The 10,210-nt window shown below is 43.9% G+C and overlaps 1 long non-coding RNA gene across 1 annotated transcript; it reads left to right on the forward strand.

Moving 5' to 3' along the window:
• The first annotated feature begins 222 nt into the window (after nucleotides 1-222).
• LOC144390948 (uncharacterized) lies at nucleotides 223-2,038 on the forward strand. The gene is made up of 3 exons (XR_013454785.1): nucleotides 223-379; nucleotides 1,200-1,294; nucleotides 1,915-2,038. It is a non-coding gene; the product is annotated as an uncharacterized LOC144390948 (long non-coding RNA).
• Nucleotides 2,039-10,210: the final 8,172 nt, after the last annotated feature.

Genomic DNA, 10,210 nt, shown 5'->3' on the forward strand with positions numbered 1-10,210 from the left:
TGTTTTACACTGAACATTTTGAGAACATTTGATACTCAGAAAAATGTCGATTGCAGGGTGTGGACTACACGGTGCAGATTGTTATCTGACATTGTGAATCCCTGACAAATTCCTGTACAGAGTCTATCCTCCCACAAAGTGTGCGCAGACATATCGCAGGTTCTGGTCATGCTGCAGCGTATCATGTGTCCAGGACTCAGAGCGTCGGTCCTGTAATCGACTACAGTAAGTGGAACCATGTGTCGGGCATTTGACCATTAGTATGCAGCCCTGGCCTCCCTAACCTGACCTGCCCGGCCTTAACATTTATTATTTTAACCCTAGACGGATATGTTTGGTGACTGGAACCGCGCTGAACTGACGGCTGCTTGGACTGTAGGTGAGAAGAGGTTTTATTCATGTAGGTGTACCACTAGCAAGTACGGAGCCCTTGAGAACAGTGCGTTTCTGGGGGTTCCGGCTGTACTGTCCTGCATTTATAAGAATAAATTGAGCGGCCATGTCAGCTACTAGTGAGACATGAAATATGATGCAGGAAATCCAGCTTGAGATACATAGCCGTGCGTTGGACGGTTTGCCAGATGCCAAAACACGGCACAGCGATATATAATACTCCCTACCCCGAAGAGTTGTCACAGTAGAAATTATTGAATCTTTTTTTTCACATTGATTGCAAGATAGATATATTCGTTAAGAATGTGTTTCGCTTTATGTTTGCAATAGTTTTTGTTAGGATATTATGATGTGATGACTGATGTGGGATATAGGATCTTGAACCAATGAATGTGATTGATCAGGTGAGTGCGTGTCTGGAACGTAATGGGAAAAACAGGTGGACCACAGAGAGAGAGAGAGAGTGTGTCTATGAGTTGTCACAGTGTAACTGAGGCCGCACTGAACCACTTTTAAACTCTTACATCAATGTGCACACACTAATATTTTTCCTCTACGGCTTTTGATTTTTCACATTTGATTTTGTTGTTGCGGCAGCAGCTGTTAGTGACAATGTAGACTTTGGTCTCCACTTGTGTGTTTGTCAGCACATTTTAGGGATCGGGAAAGTATCTCCTGGCACTTACTGCAATCCGCTCACAGACAAGTCTTGTGATGAGGGCTGAGGCAAAACAAAAATCTCTCTCTCCTCGGGTGTCTTTTCTCCTCACTCCACCAGTCTCCTTTCTCTGGGTGTTTTGTCACAGGTGGCTTTGAGCTGGTGTGTGCGACAAGGTGCTGATTTGCACACCCAGCAGGAGCTCCACGTGGTGACCAGGATCAACCCAAAAAACAACACCTCGTGAGTAAAGACAAAGGGACATGCAAGGGCATGAACTCAATAAAGATTGAAAGTTAAATAGTATAAATATTATCTCAGGGCCTGGATGTAGCTGTAGTTTCCACTGTGACACCTTGGGTCGTAAATGTGCAGCAGATACTTTCTGCTGTTATCAACAACTGACACATTAACACTGAGAAAGGTTTATCGATGATTACATCACCATGTGTGAAAGTCCTTGCAACACCGTCAGCCATCTCAGCACAATGGCCACAGTGTCCATCCAGCGCCGACCTCTCGCACGCTCTCAGCCAGCACGCAGAAAAAACCCATAGCTCAATGGGAGGCCTCGACCTACTGCTCGCCGCATTGTCTGTTCCTCCTGCCGCTGCTGGAGAGTAAATGACACAGGCAGAGGAAACCGTGTATGTGTATGCAATTAAAACTACAAAACGTTGTGAGAAACGTGGCTAATATGTCATGCTAATAGCTATTTCTCCAGACCGGTTCGTACTTTTAATTCTCTCTTAAAGCGCATGCTGCGCTGCCAAAACAGTGAACAAGAGATGTAAGAGATGTGAAAACCAAGGCGGTGGGTGTGAAAACAGGTCGTGGAAGCTGTAGAATGTGTTTGCTTGCAGCTCATTCACCAGCAGAGCCGGACGGGGGTGAGCGGGCTCTATATATAACTGCAGCGAGGGTGCTTTGGTGTGGCTGCTCATCTCGCTGCCCTATAACTGACTTCAACTCTGCAGACCACAAAGGTACCCAAATACAACCACAGCTTCCTGTTCACTTGCTTTATAGCCAGGCTAAACCCAGATGGAAAGCCCCCCGAAAAAAATCACTTCATCCCCGTCATCCTTTATTTCCCCATTCAATAAAGTATATGGGCATATATTTAAAGGTAGGAGGTTGCCTTCATACAGTACACTGCTCCACTTGATATAGCCCTTCATTCGTCATTTAAATTGAAATACAAATATGAAAAAAAAAGAAACCCTTTCTACGCGTCTACTGCTGATGTCGCTGATCAGCATTTACTGTGAGCAGTCAAAAGTAAAAGTAGATTTTGAACCAGAACCAGTAAAACAAACACACACACAGACGCCACACACAATTAAGTAGATAGCTTGCGACTGTGTGCAGCAGAGTTATGTTTCTACTGCAGTTTGCAGCCTCTGATTTTGACTCTGACAATTGCTAAATAATTGTAGTTCAACATAAAGCTTAAAAAATACTCCATCTGGTTTGGTATTGAATGCATAGTCTGCTTGACAGAAATGTACTTACTATACATTTGATGTTGTAATGTAATAATGATGTTGTGTGGATAAATGTCAAGTTTTTTGCTCCAGTAGTCTGACGTTTCCTTTTCAACCGCTCATCCATCACCGGGAGTCAGACTGGCTGCAGGGCTCTGGGTCACCTTACAGCATGTCTCACACTACAATCCCTGTACCTCTCAAATTTGGGCCATGATTCACATTCAAACTGATGTTGTGAGATAATGCATCCATCCATCCATTGTCAAACCGCTTATCCTGCACACAGGGTCGCGGGGGGGGCTGGAGTCCATCCCAGCCAACTTCGGGCGATAGACAGGGTACACCCTGGACTGGTCGCCAGCCAATCGCAGGGCTACACAGAGACACACAACCATTCACACTCACATTCACACATCTACGGGCAATTTAGAGTCACCAATTAACCTGATCCCCAGAGCATGTCTTTGGACTGTGGGAGGAAGCCGGAGAACCCGGAGAGAACCGACACAGACAGAACATGCAGACTCCACACAGAAAGGCCACTGGGCGGAATGGAACCCAGGACCTTCTTGCTGTGAGGCAACAGTGCTAACCACCACGCCACCGTGCCGCCCTGAGATAATACATTGCAAATTAATTATTTTCATTATCACAGTTTACACGTTAACCGTACCCAGCGTTGTGGTGATCATTTTATTAAACAATTTTCATCTGTGTCTGGGGAATAATACAGAAAAAAAGAAACTGCATGTATTGCTGCATGTATTGCTCAAGAAAAATAACATCAGATCATGTTCCCTTATTGTTCAGTCCCGTTGTCATCGTATTCTTTCCCCATCTTGTTTCAAAGGCATCGTTGCACCCTCTTTTTATCCTGTCAACTACATCCTTCTGTTTTCTCTCTGTCTCTCTCTCTGGGCTTCTCTACTTCTCTCCCTCAGGCACCATCACTCTTTCCCCTCGTCCCTCCCACAGGCTGGGCAGTAAAACAGGAGCAGGCTCATGGGAGACCATTAACCACCAGAAACACGACATTAAAGCTCTGCTGCAGAGCAAATGACTGCAGACTCTTTTGCACAACCACTGAAACTAAGTATGCCGGACCAGCATGGTTCCACACAGACATTGGTATAAGTTCCACCAATGTCTGTGTGATTTCAAGTGTGATTTACAACCGCACTGATTAGAAACAACCTTTTATGAGGACCTGTGGCACACATAGTGCAGTATTCGTGGCCAGGTGTTCATGTGTGTGAATTCTGGCTGGATGGTGAAAATTGCTCAGCCCTCACCCGGGTCAGGACAGCTGCGCTGAGGACCGAACCAAACCTTCCTCCTCGTGTCCCTTCCTCCACCACACACAGAGATGCAGGGACAGGATTTTGTACTCTGTGCCAGGCTTCAGCTCGGTGCCGATCCTGCGTGTGCTTACCACTGGATTTACATGAGAGGGAAGTCTCAGCTGTAGTCCTGAACCAGACATGTAAACCCCAACAAAAATACCCGGGTCACAACTGCCACTAAAAGCCAGGTGGTTCTGTCTCACGATGAAACAAAGGCAGGGGTGTTCTCATAACTTGAATGAACAGTGTAAGAATGTATGAATAGTAGAATGCCTTACATGCATTAATGCACATAAAAAACAGAGAAATGTGATTGTTTGCACTTGAACATTAGATTTTGTGTCGCATTCTGAGCTTAAATGAAAAACATATACAACTCCAAATGTGGTGATAAAATCAAATTGCACACTATTCTATATTTTACTATTTACTTATAGTAATTTATGCAAATTATTTTTCTTTAAATCTTCCTTTTCTGAAAGCGACATCAGACTTGCAACACTTAAAATACAATTTGTATTGCTTGCTTTTTGGAATATATCAGTATATATGAGGCTGTCAGCGGTACCATTGCAACAAATTAAAACAACCGAATCTGCATGCCACTAAATTAATTGAGAAGTAACTGGATATTGTACTTAGAGGGCTGTTAGTTTGAAATTACACACTTACTACACTGCTTAATAAAGATCAAGTACAGACGTGTCAAGACAGCTGCGTGCGTGTGGTATCGTACACATGACCTGACTGATGACCCTTTCAACCTCTAAGAGAGACACACCCATTGACACACACACACTTACACACACCTATGCATATTGACACACACACACACACACACACACACCTACACACGCCAATACATACTGACACACACACACACACACACCTACACAAACCTATACATACTGACACACACACACACACACTTACACAAACCTATACATACTGACACACACACACGCACAGAGCTACTGATGGGTCTTACATGTAAGGCGTGCATGGGTTATGGTGCTTTGAGCCTAACCTAGTCTTATTTTTAGACAGCGTGAACAGGGGTCTGTGCTTGAGATGTCCATCATCACCCGGCCGGATGCCATGAATTATAGGAGGTGGGTGGAGGAGATGAAATAGAGGAGGAGGGAACGGGGAGAGCAGGTGGAGGAGTGCAGCCGTGAACAGGAGGAGGAGACGGATAATCCTCAGGAAGACCCAGGCCTATTACCACTGATTAAAGGACACGGATGCAGTTTGTATCACTGTTTGGTTAAGGCTGTTATTTAAAAAGCATAAAAGAGGGCCCGATTTATTTAGTCTGATCCTGGGTTTGAGGACAGATGGATGGACAGGTAGAGGCAGCGGAGCCTCAAAAACAATATTTCACTGAAGGTACAACAGTGTGACCAGTGCTTCTCACACACACTCCCGCGCACACAATCTTCTCACATGTCAGGTGAAAGGTTGTGACCCTGCACTAACAGCTCTGTTTCCTTTGCCATCGGATACGAGAGCTTCATGGTTGAGAAAAGGAAGCGCGGTGCAGTGAATGACCATCATTGAAATGACGGCGAGTCCAAGGACTAACTGCATGTGTGCTCGTGTTTGCATGTGTGTCTATGTTGACATAGAGGAAATGGAGATATGAATGGCTACATTCAGGAATGCCAAACAGTGACTTTAGAGGTCGTGCTACAGCGGTATTGGTGATGATGTCTGATAATCATGTCATTTGAAATAACTGGGTAATTGGGGTAATGGGTTTTCACTGTGGGCCTGTGAGCGTATCATCGTAAACAGGTATGGACTGCCGTATGAGGCCATCTACACATTGCTGTCCAGAGGTATAATATGGGTGCTACAGGTAATTGTCTGCTGGGTGCATTTTTATTTTGGGTTTGGATTACGAGACATACAAAATAGAGACCGTTGCTACATCACGATTTCAGAAAAAAAAGCAAAGAGAATGATAAATGTAAAAAAAAAAGGAGATGGAGAGGTTCTGTCAAGTAGTTAATGGTGGCTCAGGGTTTTTCGATAGACAAAATTCATGAAATGGAGCATTACAATAGCAGACTGACATTAAAATTCTGGTGCCATTTTAGATTTAATGACATGCTGGGTGGTGTCCAACTACATTTAATGTGCTCATCTGCATAATAGCGATGCAGGGGAGTAATACCTCTGTGTGATCAATCTCTTCTTTCTTTATCTCTCTCTCAGACTCTTTCATTTGCACACATACTCACACAATCGCAAACACAAACAAATGATCATGAGCATATCTTTCGCATTAACTTAGCCTGTGAAAAGGGGTACAAAAGGACATTTGTGTAATTAAAATCAAGATCAAGCCAAAATACAAGTTCTTTAAAAAAAATCTGGTGAGCATAGGATTCTGATGAAATTCATAGCAGGTAGGATGTGACCTTCACAGTGTGAAATATATTCTCTGCTTATTCCTTCACATATTTCTACATTAGGCATGCTGAAGGAGCCATAAAATGGCAGTGAGTGCGGCCATCCGTCACTTGCACAAGGCTGCTGAACATCCTCTGCCCAAATGATAGCTGTGCCCTTCATGCTTGCCAAAAAATGATGCCTCGGAACCTTTCACCATGCAAGCACTTTTAATGCAATCAAGATTTCTTTCAATAGTTGTGAGCGTAAGTTCAGTGTTGCCATACAGGTTAATTAAGGTGAGTTATATAGTTGTAGCTCCCATATTTTTGTACATCACAATGTAAATAGCATTGCACAAACATGAACCGTGTGTGTGTGTGCGGGAAAACAGGTATGTTCCCGCCATGAAGCAACATGACCACCAACATGCATGTCGATTTGGGAAAGACATCAAAGACCAGGCCATATGGGTGAGGCTGTCAACATTACAGGGATGAAGAAGGGAGGAAGGAAGCAGAAAAGACATTAAAAAAAATACTGCCCATTTCACAAGCTAACATTTTTTTTAAAAGCGTGATAGACCTCCATGTGTCTGTTGACGATTAAGGAAAGCAATCAGCCAGCAAAGAATGTAGAATGAGCTCTTTAAGAAGTCGGGAGCTTATCACACTCAGAGAAACGCAGGCAGCTTCTCCTTCGTGAGAGCACTGAATCATCCATCATACAAACCCGTTTTAAAGCACAAAGAGGACCCGCTGTGCATCAGGTCTTTGAATGATGAAGCAGTGTACGGGGTCGGATGTTAGTTTCTTTGCAAACTGGACTGTTTCTCTCTTCATTACTCCTGAAAAAGATTTTTCTTTCAACCGGAGCATGGGCCTTTCCATTTATTATTTCAACTGTAACCGATTAAATGGATGATACAAGAAATCTGTCCTTGCACTTCACTTCCATGCTGCAGTTGCATGCTGTGGCGTCACCACCAAATGTTGTTAACAATCATGAACAGAAATGTGACACGCCAGTCTATAATTATATATGTATACTAGTCTGGTGATGAAGTTACTCATTGCATGCAATGGGGTTTGTAATCATGGCCACTAAAATCCAGTTGCTGAGTTGACTTTAAAACCAGATTCATGTTATTGTCCAGCCTGCGCCGCATTTTATTGCTTTTCCACAAATTTTGTCATCATTTTGTTTTTGTCGGGAATTTAGCGATGCCAGGCAATGTCCTTAAACATAGTTTGTTATCACTGTCTGCTTGTCTGTGTTTTCTGTTACTCATCCCTGGTTTCAGGCTCCCCCTTTCTTCCTGTGTGATTGTAAGCTCCTCCCTGATTGTTTCCCCCTGTGACTCGTTGCCCATCCTGTGTATTTAGTCTGTGTCTATCCCAGTTCTGTTTCCAGCGAGTTTAACAGCAATTCCTAGTGGGGTTTTTCCCCCGTGTGTCTGTCTGTGTTAGTTTCCGTGTACCTGTGAGTTTTGCCGGTTGATTTGGATACCATTGCCTGTGTGACTGACTACACGTGTAACGAAACCCTCTTCAGTAAACTATCTATTCTTCGGCCGACTGCGTTTGACTGAGTCGGCTTTTGAGTTCTGCCCCTGTGGTTGCCAATTGCTCACAGGCGACGCACTTGGGAACTTAACTCCCAAGTTGAAACAGTTCGGTTTGGACTGGATCCCCCTGCCAAACAGGCAAATTGTGTTTATTTTTGTAAAAAAGCAATAGTTTGGAAATATAAAAACAGGAGCAGAACAACTTAATTGTTACTTCAGTTAGATTTCTTTTTTTCTATCCCTGTCACCATTTTTTTCCCAGTGGATTTTCTGTGGATCTCCCGACGCTGGCAACTCATCACCATTCACACCTTTGGAAAATACTTCCACACGGTCACACACAAGTACAGTCTTACAACACTCACGAGACACCTCAACCATTGACGTGTTTAAAACTCACTCACTGCAGCCTGCTTGTAGTGCTCGTACACATAATGTACCAGAATGGGGAAAGTGAATTAGTACCCTTGAGATTAAATATCTGATTTCTCAGCTTGGAGTCAAGCAGAGTAATTTGAGTCTTAAGCCAGCGTCGCAGGGGTGTTTGGTTTCAGGTGCCACGTCCTTACTGGTATGATGGAAGGCAGGGCCGTCGCATGCCATCCAGCTGTAGGAAGATACTAATCCAACACAAGTAGACACTTTTTCTCTGCTTTACTCTCCTCACGACCCCTCGCCAGGTACTCTAATGTGTAGCCTTTTCTGTCCTTCTATCTTCATGTCCTACTGCTTTTGTTATTGCAGACTGAACAGGTGACTAACATATTTACATTAAATCCCAATGAATTTGTTTGAACCGATGGAAACCGGACGTGGTTCGATCGCTCTTCAGCAGGGGACTGCTTCCTATGACCCAACAAGTGTACAATACTGTCTAACTGCTATTTAAATTAAAATGTAAACGGAGATACAGTAGTGATGATCTGATGGTACTCGTTCCGATCATAAATATCCCAAAGTAGATCAATATGGTATAAGTCACCCTGCACTTTCCTTCTAGCTGGCATCTGCCACATGGATTAGGGAAATATTTTCCAAATGACATTAAAGCCGTCCATGTGTCTGCAGAGCAATGCAGTGAAAGTGTAGAGATATGTGATCAATTGGAAAAAACAATTGAAAGGCCACAGGTCAATGAGGTGTGGGATCAGACTGTACTGAAAGGCATATCCATTCCATGGATATGCACACCGTGTTTGCCCCTGGGATCTGTGGGTGCCAGGGGCAGTGTGAGCCACACACACACACACACACACACACACACATACGGAAACAGATACCAGCAGTATTTGGTCTGTTCTATTGTTGCATACACACACACACTTGACAGTTCCTACTACGTTGTTTTGCCTTCATCCACTAATGCATGCATACACATGTAGACATGTGGTTCCTGCTGAATGATCCATTAAGAGCATTAACGAATTAAGCAACTTAAAAGGTTTGCACAGTTCAGTAGCCAACCCGAAGCCATCGATAAAATGCATTCACAAGCGAGAAAGGCCGAGCAAGGAGCCCTTGAAACGTCTCATTTGCAGTGATTTTCAAAGCAGCTCTTCACACAACCGAAAATATCTCCCACAGGGTGTGTTCAGGATATTTAGTGCACCTTGGATGTCCTGCCACAAATTCTGGAGTGAGGAGAGATCGTGTGTGTCGGTAAATCAGGCAGAGGGAACACAGGTACTCATTACTTCTAGGGAACAACTGTTTGTAGCTCATACAAACATACCTCTCGCCTTGTGGTACCTCCAGGCCTCAATAAATACCGCCCAGTCCGACAGCTCCCATACAACACTTCTCCACGTCTCCACCCGGCACAGAAGTTCACTGTCAACACCTGGGAAATGCACATTTCTGCCCAGCTGTAAATCCTCTGCAATATAGAACCAGAAAGGGTCGTCGTGGCGCAGGGGTTAGAGAAGGTGTGCTGGGAAGCGCAAGGTTGTTGGTTCGATTCCAAGCTGCCCCATGTTCCATGTCGAAGTGTCCCTGAGCAAGACACCTAACCCCTAATTGTTCCCCGGGCAAAAATGTGAAAAAGCCACTATGGGTTTAAAGTGTAATGTAAGTCGCTTTGGATAAAAGCGTCTGCTAAATGACCTGTAATGTGATGTAATGAAACACCTCCGTGGTTTGACATCTAAATTCTGCTTTCCGTCACTCTCTCTCTAGTCCTGTCAGTGTGTTTGATATCCTAATTCTGGTATTGATTAACTAATTTGATATCCTAGTGCATTCTTGCTCCTGCATAAACGGATGATGGAAATGATGCAGATCCAATCTTTGTATTTGGCTGTTGAGAATTATGCATTCCCAGAACTATAGAAGCCCATTTCCACACTAATAAAAGAGAAGGAAG

The sequence above is a fragment of the Gasterosteus aculeatus genome, chromosome Y, assembly GCF_964276395.1.
Source record: "Gasterosteus aculeatus chromosome Y, fGasAcu3.hap1.1, whole genome shotgun sequence".
In the NCBI taxonomy this organism is placed as follows: domain Eukaryota; kingdom Metazoa; phylum Chordata; class Actinopteri; order Perciformes; family Gasterosteidae; genus Gasterosteus; species Gasterosteus aculeatus.